Source organism: Mauremys mutica, chromosome 3, assembly GCF_020497125.1.
Source record: "Mauremys mutica isolate MM-2020 ecotype Southern chromosome 3, ASM2049712v1, whole genome shotgun sequence".
Classification (NCBI taxonomy): domain Eukaryota; kingdom Metazoa; phylum Chordata; order Testudines; family Geoemydidae; genus Mauremys; species Mauremys mutica.
In genome coordinates this window covers 127,719,936-127,732,603 of record NC_059074.1, presented here as the reverse complement: position 1 = coordinate 127,732,603, position 12,668 = coordinate 127,719,936, and the positions used below count along the sequence as shown (strand labels likewise).

Sequence of the window (12,668 nt, the reverse complement as noted above, 5' to 3'; positions counted from 1 at the left end):
CAGGCTGTCCTCCATATCCCACAGCAGGGTAGCCCTAGTTCCTCCTATAACAAGGCTCTTCTTCCTCCTCATGACAACTTGGCATACAGGCCTTCTCATGTTACCAGAGGTTGCTCTTGGTAGATTCCTATACCAACACTGTACTCACTTGTATTCGCAGGAAGAATTCCCTTTTGCAAATAGTGCTCAGTTGCTTCACTCTCCGTATTGGGGATGGAAATGCAAAATTAACTGGTCCCTGAGGTCTTCTAATAGTTGGTTACCAAAATAAAGCTAGTTAACAAAGCTTGTGGACAACTTTGTCAGACTAGTCAGGAAATATATATTACCTTCCATCACTTTTGGTTTCTTAAGTGAAATATAACTCTCAACTGCAAGTTTGTCTTGGGGGGCTTTGAAGGGAGCATGCTCTGTTGAGTGGCTGCTACTCTACCTCCTTTCACATATCACCTAACAAGGGCCCCTGAAATCCCACAACAGTCACATCTCACTGAGATGCTGCAAATGAGTTTCTGAAGGCTCATAACAAGGGGAAGAATGTAGCATTGGCTCTCCTCCCCTTTCATCCGTACAGATGCCTTCCCACCTGCTTATTCCCCTTCATGGCTCAGCAGAAGTGAGAAAAAAGCCCACGTTGTTTTAATTATGCTGGCAGGGATAGATTGTCCTCAAAGTTCATTGCTGCTGTGTCCCTTCTATTTTTTTTTCTATTTACTCTCCGTCTATCTTTTTCCCTCCACCTCTTCTGCATCTGCTGGCAGAGCCACTCCTTGAGCCTCTCCTACTGTCTCAAATACAACTCATTGTTGGCTGATGGAATTGTGACATCAGAGGAAACGCAACCAATCATCATACTGTCACAGCAGTGTGATGTCCCAGCCACAAAATATACACCTCATATCATTTACTCGTCTCGAAATTCAGGGTACAAGTAGAGTCCAGAACAGAGAAAATCTAAAGTGTGAGTAAGAAACTAAGCCTATATATTTTAATTTTACTACCTATTCTAAATTTATTTCTTGTTTTTCAATTTTCTAATGACTTTGTAGACCTAGGACTCTCAAAAGCAGAACACAGTTGGAGAACACTTTGTTAGCTTCTTGTTTTAAAATGTATTCAGGGTACATTTTCATGTGTCTTCATGGTTCATGTTTGGAGCTGGATGGAGGGGAACATCAAGTGGGCTTGTTTTTCTCTAAAGAGCTACTTTATGATCCACCTTTATAGCCAACTAGTTGAAGAAAACTTATCCCCATGAAAAAAAATATTGGCATACCTGGGTTAAACCACTGTTGAACTGATTGTGTTACCCTGCCTTAGACAGTGGACCCTTGCAGAAGCTTCAGGAAAAGGAAAAACAAAACATCCAAATAATATATCAAGTCAATAACTTGCATGGAAGAAAGATACCGCATTGACTTTTTAGGAGGTATCATGATATTTGAATATCTGTATCTCAGATACATAGCTACAACTGTTGCTAGTGGCCATGAAATTAAATAATTCTCACCCCTTCAAAAATGCCAGGTACCATACCAGACTAGCGCAGTAATGAATTTCAGAAATTGATTATATACCGCATTAAATAATTAAGTGATGGACAGTATCTGAAATATCACATTATTTTCCTTCTCTGTGTTATGGCATTTCAGATATCATATGATAAGATTGTCTGTTTTGTTTAAGTGATCACTGTGATTCCTTTTTCAGATAAAAACGTAGAATACCAAGGGAGGAAAAAACTTGTCAGCTGTTTGAAATGGGCCACCCTCACTACCACTACAAAAGTGATTTTTCCTCCCTTGGTATTCTGCTATTGAGAATAGCCTAGTTCCACTTTAATTGAATTGTCTCGTTAGCACTGACCCACACACACACACACACACACACACACACTTGGTAAGGCAACTCCCATCTTTCCATGCATCTGATGAAGTGGGTTTTAGCCCACAAAAGCTTATGCCCAAATAAGTTTGTTAGTCACTAAGGTGCCACAAGGACTCCTCGTTGTTTTTGTTGATACAGACTAACACAGCTACTACTCTGAAACCTTCAGAACTAAAATTCATTTGCAAATTTAACACCGTTAATTTGGCCTTGAATAGGGACTGGGAGTGGCTGGCTTACTACAAAAGCAACTTTCCCTCTCTTGGTATTGACACCTCCTCATCAACTATTGGGAGTGGACCACATCCAGTCTGATTGAATTGGCCCTGTCAACACTGGTTCTCTACTTGTGAGGTAATTCCCTTCCCTTCATGTGTCAGTATAATAATGCCTGCATCTGTAATTTTCACTCCATGCATCTGAAGAAGTGGGTTTTTTACCCATGAAAGCTTATGCCCAAATAAATTTGTTAGTCTTTAAGGTGCTACCTGGACTCCAAAGAAGTTAAAGATGCCAAAGATCATTGCCAGAGGCAATGCCAGGAATAAAACCCAGAGGTGAAATCCTGGCTTCATTTAAATCAATGGCACACTTACAATTGGCCTCAGTGAGGACAGAATTTCATCCCAGGTCTCTTGATTCCGAGGCTTGTGCCCTGTCCATTACAGTGGCCATGCTTACCCTATAATCTGGTTCAGACATTAAGGAATATTTTTCCAAAGGTCAGAGGCCTAGCCTCCCTATTGGAAGATTCAAAAAATGAACTGTGGACACACATCTGAATACTTGAGTCTCTAACTTTATGGACATAATTAATTACCTTACGGTAATTACTGCGTTGGGGCTTTCCTGCAAGAAACATCCTGTTCAGAGGAATAGGCGCCAAAGAGTCTAAATGATATACAATTGCTATTTTCTAGAAATCAGATCCTACAACTGAGTTTTGTATCAAGCAACTAAAGGACTTTGCAGTATTGGAAAATTTGACTTCCAGTGTTCAAGGGAAAAGTGAATACTTTTCAATAATACATACTGTTGTAGGGTAATGGGACCAAATGGGGGATGGCACTCAGGAAGAGCCCTGATAACGTGTCAGTGAAGTCTAGATGGTTGGTTACAGAATTAGGATTCAGGAGCCTTGAATGCTATGCCTGGCTCTACTATTAACTTGCTTTGTGACCTTCAACAAGTCATTTAAACCTGCTTTATTTCAGTTTTCCCTCTCTGTAGAATGTGAGTAAAGCATATCTATATCACTGGAGTATTGCATTGATTTGATTAATATGTTTTGTGATCAACATATGATGGGTGTTGTAACATTTTGTATTTTTTTTTTAATAGAGTGAGTCTTATTCACCTCTCTTACAGACAGGAAAGATGTTTTGGGGCTTTTCTGTATAGATTTATTTTCTTTCCATATTTAGGTCATTACCTTTGTTCTTGATAAAATAAAGGTGGGGTTTTTTGGTGTTTGAGAGAGAGGGAGAAAGAAATTGAACTAAGACAAATAAGCTAATGTAGTTAAAATCCCAGAGCGAACTTATTGGGGGAAAATTGCTGAGAAAGAAGCCTTTTCCCAGCTGTGGTTTCTCATGTCAGGTGAATTCACACTCTGGTTTGACTTTAAATGATCGTAAAACATCTTTAACATAAACAGTATATTTAACAAAGACAGAACTGGCCCCATTAGAAGTGCAGTAGTTTCTCACACCTCATCTGGTTTCAAGAATCTAATTGTAATTCTTCACTGCACATCTGTGGCAGACACATTCCAACCCCCTGATGTCAGCAGCAACTCTCAAAGCTCTGCTAGTGTGTGTGGCATTTGTAATATGTCAGAGCTTGTAAGATAAGGAAATAAACGTGTTTTCAGCGGCCAGGAGCTATCCCCCCAATGAGGATTCGTTTGTATCTTGCTCTTGACAGAATCCTTTGAAAATGTATGAAAAATGTGCCTTATGCCAGCAGTGAATTCAATGGGGTTATATCAGTGTAATTGTGAGAATTTGGCCTATGATATTTGACATTTTTCATAAATTCTCAAAGAATTCTTGGCACAGCGAAGTGCAAAAAAACCCTCATCTGGAATGGCTACCTCGTGGCTGCTGAAAACATAAGAATATAATGGGCTTGCACCAGTGTAACTGAGTGAAGTTTGGCCTAGTTCCTTAAATAATGAGTTTCTCACTAGGACAGAAAGCATTTTACGTGCTAACAATATTAGGAAAGAAGTAATTTTAAATCCAAAATAATCGTAATGTTAGCTTAGCCCTTTTTCCAATGTGCTAATTAAATGAGATCATGGCTTAACAAATGTGACTGAAAGTGGTGAAAGTCACAATCTCTTTTGTATATAAATTTCTGCATTCAACAATAGGTCATATTTATTGATCACCTTGAGTCTTCCATAAAACTTGTTCTGGCCCAGGGCATGTCCTTGATATATCTTGGAAATGGGATTAACTTGTTAGCTGTAAGTTCCAGCACAAGTTTTTGACCAACTCTATCTACACAAACCTGTGCTATTTTCCAATTAGCTCTGCATACAACATGAATAGGTTTGGAAGGATTAGATTGTTAGTGGTAAATGTCTGTAAATGAAAATTTCACTGTACACACACAAACCGACCAAAAATAAATTTCCATTGGCGATGTCTGAAATTTACAGATAGAAGAATGTTGCTTGAGAACATTCTTCTATCAGAGTTTAACTTAAGGATATTTACTATTTATATTTTGACATATGTTGATAATTTGTGTTTAAATGGTTATAAAGCTTTAGCTTTCTGAATCTGTATCTACTGTCATTAAATTGTCTGACCCACTACTGTCTGCCCCTTCAAAAAATTTCTCACATCGGTGGAAAAATTAAATTTATGAAAATAAAAATGCTGAAAACCAATAATTTCATGTCATTAAAAATGTGTTAAAATATAAAAAAGCTTTAAAATGAGCTTATATAATCTGTCAACATTATGAAAAAATAAAATTTGAACTCAGCCAAGCCAAAATGTTAACTTTGGCATATCTTGATTTTTTTTTTTAGTACGCTGATGTGCAACCTCCTTAGACCCAAATTGTTCCCCTCCAGCAAAGTAGCTGTTCTGAACATGATACTCACTTTCAATCTCTTCACTGGCTCCCTTTCCCTACTGTATAGAGCTTGGGATTCTTGTTCTTTTCTTCACGGCTGTGTCCAAAACTGCATCTTCCTCCATGACAAATGTTTCTTATTGTATCCCCTCATGCCCACTTTTCTCTTAGGCCAATCTCAGACTGAAAACCTCCTCTGTCTCCTGCTCCCTTTATGTGACTTATTGATTCCGAGGCCAGAAAGGACTATTGTGATTATCTAGCCTGACCTCCTCTATAACACAGGCTATAGGACTTCCCCAAAATAATTTCTAGAGCAGAACTTTTAGAAAAACATTCAATCTTGATTTTAAAAATGGTCAGTGATGGAGAATCCACCAAGGACCCCTAGCAAATGGTTCTAATGGTTAATTATCATCACTGTTTTTTTTAAGGGGGGGGAAAGCCTTATTTCCAATCTGAATTTATCTAACTTCAACTTCCAGCCATTGTATCATATTTTACCTTTGTCTGCTAGATTGAAGAGCCTTCTGCTTCCCATGTAATCAAGTCTTCTCTGTTAAACTAAGTAGATAGACTCAAGGAGCTCAATCACTTGGGATGTGTTTCCTTGTTGTAGTACCAAGCACCTTAGAAGCCCATAATAAATTTGTAGTATTTGATGGATCTGTGCTAGACTGGGGTGAATAACACACTTTCACTGTAGGTATTTTCTCAGATGTCAAGCTTTCCATGAACTTTGGTGCAATTGAGTTTTTTATTTGCACAAAGTGATATTTTTAAAGCTCTTTTGCCTACCACAAGTGAAAAACAGTGAAGCTTCAATTTAAAGTAACTTTTAAAGTTTCCCCGAAAGTGCAGAGAAGAAACTTTTGTAAAATGTTTGCAAATGTTTATGAAAATAACTGCAATTAACAAAATTGAGGGTAATTAACCATTGGCACAATTTACCAAGGTCACGGTGGATTGGATTTTTTTAAAAGATACATTCTAGTTCAAAAGGAATTACTTGGGGGAATATATATGGCTTGTGTTATATAGGAAGTCAAATTAGCTGATCACTTTGGGTCTTTGACTCTATGAACATTATACCAAGTTCTTGAAACTTCATGGGAATTGGCAAAAATTTTCATTACCCGAAAAGGTATGAAATATTACTAAATCTTGTTTTAATGAAAAATTGTTTTGAAGTGAAATTAAAATATTTTCTATACTGCTACTGCCAGACAACTCTGGCAGGCTGGTATACATGCAATGTCCAAGTAAGTAATTAATATAGATTATAATGATTACATTATTTATGCTCGTAAAATACCTATAGGGCGATCCTTGACTGTTTATTTTGTGCTAATCACTGTACAGACAGAGTATGATAGAGTCCCTATCCCGAAGAGCTTACAATTTAAACAGAGAACACAAACCAAGTAGGAGAAAGGAAATATTATTACTGTCACTCTATAGATGCAGAACCGAGGTACAGAGAGATTAAATGACTTGCATAAGGTCACAATGGAAGTCTGTGATACAGCTGAGAACTGAATCCAGATCTCAAGAGTCCCAGTCCAGTGCTTTAACCACAAGGCCACCCTTCCATTATTGCTTTGCTTCTCTTTTCCCATCCAATGTGTGCACAATTTACAGCAACCTGTTACTTCCACCTGTTTTTTATTTTGTAGGAAACAACCAACATTTAATATAGAAAATGTAAGCTGGACAGTGGAACTGCTAAACCTCTGTCATGTTTGGACTTCCAATATCAAATCTTCAGACCACAGCATTTTGGATTTTTGCCTTCTAAACTCAAGTCAAAACACTTCTTATGGTCCTGTTCCCCTCAACACATCCCCAGGCACAATGCTGTAAAAAAAAACCACCTCCATGAGGGGAGTAGCTACCTGTGCTGGTGCACTGTCTATACTAGCGCTTTACAGCGCTGAAACTTGCTGAGCTCAGGGAGGTGTTTTTTCACACCCCCTGAGCCAGAAAGTTGCAGAGCTGTAAATTGCCAGTGTAGACAAGCCCTCACTCTTGTAACAGACTATCACTCAAAAAAGCAATAGCACAGGAAAGCTCAAGCCATCACATGCACAGTAGAATACAAGTACAATTTTTCAGGATCTGAGGGGGGTGGCAAAAGTGGGGCCACCTTTGTGTTCCTCCAATTCTAGGACTGGCAGTAGTTGATTTGTCTTCCAGATCTTCAGATTGCTCTAATTTACACCAATTACAACAGCCCAGGATTACGAGGGCATCTTCTATGAAGGCCATACCCGCCCCATCCCACCACCATCCATTCGAATCCAGTCCAATTCAGTAGTGACCAGAAATGTTGTTTGATAGCTAATAGGTGGATGATGTGAAATAAATTGGTGGGCTCAGATAGGAGTCCCAGTGGGAAAGTGTCCTTATTGGACGTCTCAGCAAAGATGCCAAGGATGGAATGGATATGGGGATTTAGCCTCACTATTAAAGGTAGATCCTTCAGAACAGAACTGAGGCACATTGGTGTGGAAACCTGCAACAGTGCCGTTAATGAGAGAACAATAGTGGGGGAGAAGAAGAGTTTAGTTTTCCCTAATTCCAAACTACAGAGGCCAGAGACTTTTTGAGCAGCTGGCTTCTTTACAAGCTGCATGCATGGCTGTGCCTGTGGGCACAAGGAAAACTCTGTCAGGCACAAATGAATGTAGAGCTGCTATTTAATCCTGCCAGGGAAAGGGTTTGAGAATGCAGGAAAGGGGTAGGCTGCAGTGGGAAAAGCATTTTCTTGATTTATCATGTGTGTTTTGCAAGGGTGCCTGGATAAAGCTCAGTTGTCTATTGCACAGCATATTGATCCTCTGGAGGGGCATAACAATTTTGCACAGGTCATATTTTAGAACATTTCTATTAGGATGATGACAGCTTCTGAGCTGGGACCATTACTTTGTAAATTAAAGATTTGTGTGCATAGGACTGCAATGTTACATGTCCACCTCTCTGTGCTTCAATAGATTCACTAACCCATCAAACAGGATGCTCTCCAAGAGCTGTTCCTCCATGACGTTTTTTTGTTTCGCTTTATACATGTAGCGGTTGTCTGTGCTGGATCAATCTTTCATCCTAACGAGTTTATGCAGCTCATCAGTGATGCTCCTTTTTTTTAGAGCTGCTGGAGGCCTTCACAATTTTCCCCCTTTGTGAGGTTTTTATCCTCTGCTTATTCTGTTGGGGGTGGGGCATTTTAAAATACTTTCTATACAGCTTGGGGGTTACTGATCTGCACTGTGTTGCAGATTAAATTTCAATTGTTAGTAGGAGGTAGTCTTTTAGAGGGCAAGAGAGCACTCTTTATTTAATAGTGATTCTCCCTTCTTCCCTCTCGTCATTTACAAAGTGATTCTGATGGGCTCCTAATTTGTCACTTTCTTTTCTTTACCCCAAGGGCGATGGGATCAATGATTTTTGAGATGGTGGTTTTCAAGCATCTACGTTTTAGAAGGGGTACTGTGCACCAAGATAAGAAATATGTTTGCACAAAGAGATCAGATGAGGTGTCACTGCGATCTTTCTTTTCTTTTCTTTTTTTTTTCTTCCCCTAATGGTTGCCCAGGACAGGCAGTTGTGGACAGAGCACTACCTGCTACTAACAGACCTTCACCCGGGAAAGTACTCATATCCACAGGATCTCAGCTGAAGCCTGAGGCAGGTGGATCCTTAGGCAGTTTATTAAAACAGACCTCAGTGGTATCTAATGTTGAAGTAGCACACCTTAATAAATCTCTGATTCACTAAACAAAGCAGCAAGTGAGATTAAGTTTGGTAACCTATGCCAATGATATCTAATTTGAATAACTGTGCAGTACTCTTTGTCAAGTGGAACAGAAACTATAGCTGATGTACACTATTGTAACTGATCTAGGAACTAAAATGCAGAACGTGCATGACACCACTATGTATTTGTTCAACAATGTGGGTGAGACATGCAGCAAAAATACTTCCTTGTATCCACAAAATGAGTCATAAATTCAGGATAAAGTTTCCCAGAGGAGTAGAAAATGTTAGAGATGAGTGTGAGTTACTACATTCTGGTCCAGATCTGAACTTTCCAAACAGTCAGTGGTGTTTGAATGAGGAATTTTCGTTTAGCTCCTTCCCCAGAAACTAAGGAAAATTCTTAAGAATACAATAATTTGTTTTGTGAATTTCTCTATTAGAGAACTTTGACAGATCATTTCTTGAAATATTCAAGCTACTTCTCCAAGAGATGCTTGACATTAAAAAGAAAACTTCCTACCCCTGAGACACTTATTATTTTGTGAACGTCCCTTCCAATGCTGAGCTATATTGTTCAGCATTGGATTGATTCAGACCCCTCAGATGTCAGTGTAAAGACTCCTACCAACTTCACTGGGCTTTGGATCAGAACCCAAGGGAATTTGTGGATCTTAGACTCCTTTAAGTGATTCATTTTCTTCCCTTTGTAAGACTATTTACTGAAAGTTGATCACTTTTTTTTTTTCTTTGGTATGGGACTGGTTCTTTGGTATAGTCAGACAATGGAGTAAAGTTTCCATGTTCTAAATTCCTGATGTTTTCAGGAAGATGAAAGGAGTAGTCTTCTCCCACCCTAATGCATCTGACTTGTGGGCAGCTACTATTTGGCTGCAGGTGCCAGGAAGAGCAAGCAGGATGGGACAAGTTCCCTGAAAAAAGGCCCATTACGCCACTACTTTAGCTTTCTTCAGATTCCTGTGTAGGACTCGCCTTTGCCATGATGTCTACAAAAGGGCAGGTGGGAAGCCATTACTAGTGCTTGCTGTGCAAAACTGGATCCTTACCCTGCTTTACCCTTTTCCCCCCAAAGCCCTCATTTGTTTCATCTGCCTGTTTCCTCATGCCATAAACCAATATTTCAAGCTCTTTGGAGCAGGATGCAGTCTTTGTATTTCACTTCTGCCAAGGCCCTAGTACAGTGCAGCTCTGACCCTGACTGCAGACTCTCTTCATTATGAATAAATAATAATAAGGTAGGGTGGGGCTAGTGCAGATGAGGCCTGGATGCTGGGTGCCGGGACAGGACAAGGGCAAGTCCATGGCACTGCACCTTTCTACAGTCCAGCAGGACAGTGCTATGGCGCCCGGTGGCTGTACCTGTTCTAAATGTGTAGAACATATCATGGCCCAGTGTGTCTTTCTGGGCAGCGGTGCCAGAACTGGGGCGGGGGGATGGGGACTAGGGCCCTCCCACTTTTTGAAAGCGGATGGGCCTGGTCTGCCCTGGTGAAAAGTGGTTGGGCCAGCGTGGAGCCCAGTTGCAGAGGGGAGCCCGGGGAGCTCCGGCAGAGCCTCCACCTGCCTGGGGGGCTGAGAGCAGCCCCCGGCCTGTGCACCGCCCCTTGTGCTCCCCGCCCGGCTGAGGGCAGGTGAAGGGTTGGTGACTCCACGCTGTTGGATGGTACCCAATTAGGAATTATTTATAAGCTTGCTGTATCTGCCTGGAGTAACATATACAATTTGCAGATTATGCAGAATACATTTCTATCACAGAATCGTTAAAAACATCACCTACTGCAGATGCATTTAGTTTGTTAAATGTAGGAATAGATGAATTAAGCAAAATAAGGTTTTAAAAAATGAACTCAAACATTCGCTCCAAACAAATCAAACTGGAAGTCTGATCCTCAGCAGGTGTAAATTGTGAAACTGTGCTGATATACCCCAGTTGAAGATGTGGCCCCTGAACTTGTTTTGACATTTGGAAAAAAAATGACTAACGTGTGTGTGTGTTAAAAATGTGTGTGCTAATGCATAGTCAGCCGACCCTCAGCCTGGGTTTGGCCATAGTCTGAGTCTTTTGCCCTGGGTCCCCACTGGAAGTCACAACTCCTGGGCAATCTCTCTATTCCTGGTGGGAGTTCAGCTCACTCCCAGGATCCTTTCTGAATCTTCTATCTAGTCCCTGGTAGAGCTCCCCAGGTCTCACCACAGGTCACTGGCTGGGACAGCCTTCAGGGCCCCTCTCCCATATAAGGCTTTTGGAGTTAGTCTGTCCACACACAAAGGGTGGAGGGAGGGGATGGCTAACCTCTGCCTCAAGCTGGGCTGCTCTTGCTACTGGAACTCACTAGCAGTCTCTCCTCCTAGGCACACTTCTTCAGAAGCAGGAAGCCTGCTAAACAACCAGTGGGGCCCCTTGACGATCGAAATACAAAAGGAGCTCTTAAAGACAATAAAGTCATTGCGGAGAAACTAAATGGATTCTTTGCTTCCGTCTTCACGGCTGAGGATGTTAGGGAGATTCCCAAATCTGAGCTGGCTTTTGTAGGTGACAAATCTGAGGAACTGTCACAGATTGAAGTGTCACTAGAGGAGGTTTTGGAATTAATTGATAAACTCAATATTAACAAGTCACCGGGATCAGATGGCATTCACCCAAGAGTTCTGAAAGAACTCAAATGTGAAGTTGCGGAACTATTAACTAAGGTTTGTAACCTGTCCTTTAAATCGGCTTCGGTACCCAATGACTGGAAGTTAGCTAATGTAACGCCAATATTTAAAAAGGGCTCTAGAGGTGATCCCAGCAATTACAGACCGGTAAGTCTAACGTCAGTACCGGGCAAATTAGTCGAAAGAATAGTTAAGAATAAAATTGTCAGACACACAGAAAAACATAAACTGTTGAGCAATAGTCAACATGGTTACTGTAAAGGGAAATCGTGTCTTAGGGTACGTCTTCACTACCCGCCGTATTGGCGGGTAGCAATCGATTTCTCGGGGATCGATATATCGCGTCTCATCTAGACGCGATATATCGATCCCCGAACGCGCTCATGTCGACTCCGTAACTCCACCAACGCGAACGGCGGTAGCGGAGTCGACATGGGGAGCCGCGGACGTCAATCCCACGCCGTGAGGACGGTAAGTAATTCGATATAAGATACTTTGACTTCAGCTACGTTATTCACGTAGCTGAAGTTGCGTATCTTATATTGATTTTCCCCCATAGTGTAGACCTGCCCTTACTAATCTATTAGAGTTCTTTGAAGGGGTCAACAAACATGTGGACAAGGGGGATCCAGTGGACATAGTGTACTTAGATTTCCAGAAAGCCTTTGACAAGGTCCCTCACCAAAGGGTCTTACGTAAATTAAGCTGTCATGGGATAAAAGGGAAGATCCTTTCATGGATTGAGAACTGGTTAAAAGACAGGGAACAAAGGGTAGGAATTAATGGTAAATTCTCAGAATGGAGAGGGGTAACTAGTGGTGTTCCCCAAGGGTCAGTCCTAGGACCAATCCTATTCAATTTATTCATAAATGATCTGGAGAAAGGGGTAAACAGTGAGGTGGCAAAGTTTGCAGATGATACTAAACTACTCAGGATAGTTAAGACCAAAGCAGGTTGTGAAGAACTTCAAAAAGATCTCACAATACTAAGTGATTGGGCAACAAAATGGCAAATGAAATTTAATGTGGATAAATGTAAAGTAAAGCACATTGGAAAAAATAACCCCAATTATACATACAATATGATGGGGGCTAATTTAGCTACAACAAGTCAGGAAAAAGATCTTGGAGTCATCGTGGATAGTTCTCTGAAGATGTCCACGCAGTGTGCAGAGGCGGTCAAAAAAGCAAACAGGATGTTAGGAATCATTAAAAAGGGGATAGTGAATAAGACTGAGGATATATTATTGCCCTTATATA

General features: G+C 40.7%; 1 long non-coding RNA gene across 1 annotated transcript in view; it reads left to right on the top strand.

The window, feature by feature from the left end:
* The first annotated feature begins 874 nt into the window (after positions 1 to 874).
* The window catches only part of LOC123366243, a 29,726-nt gene continuing 17,932 nt past the window's right edge, over positions 875 to 12,668 (top strand). Inside the window, exon 1 of the long non-coding RNA XR_006577980.1 lies at positions 875 to 961. This is a non-coding gene — a long non-coding RNA (uncharacterized LOC123366243). The remainder of the gene's footprint in view (positions 962 to 12,668) is intronic.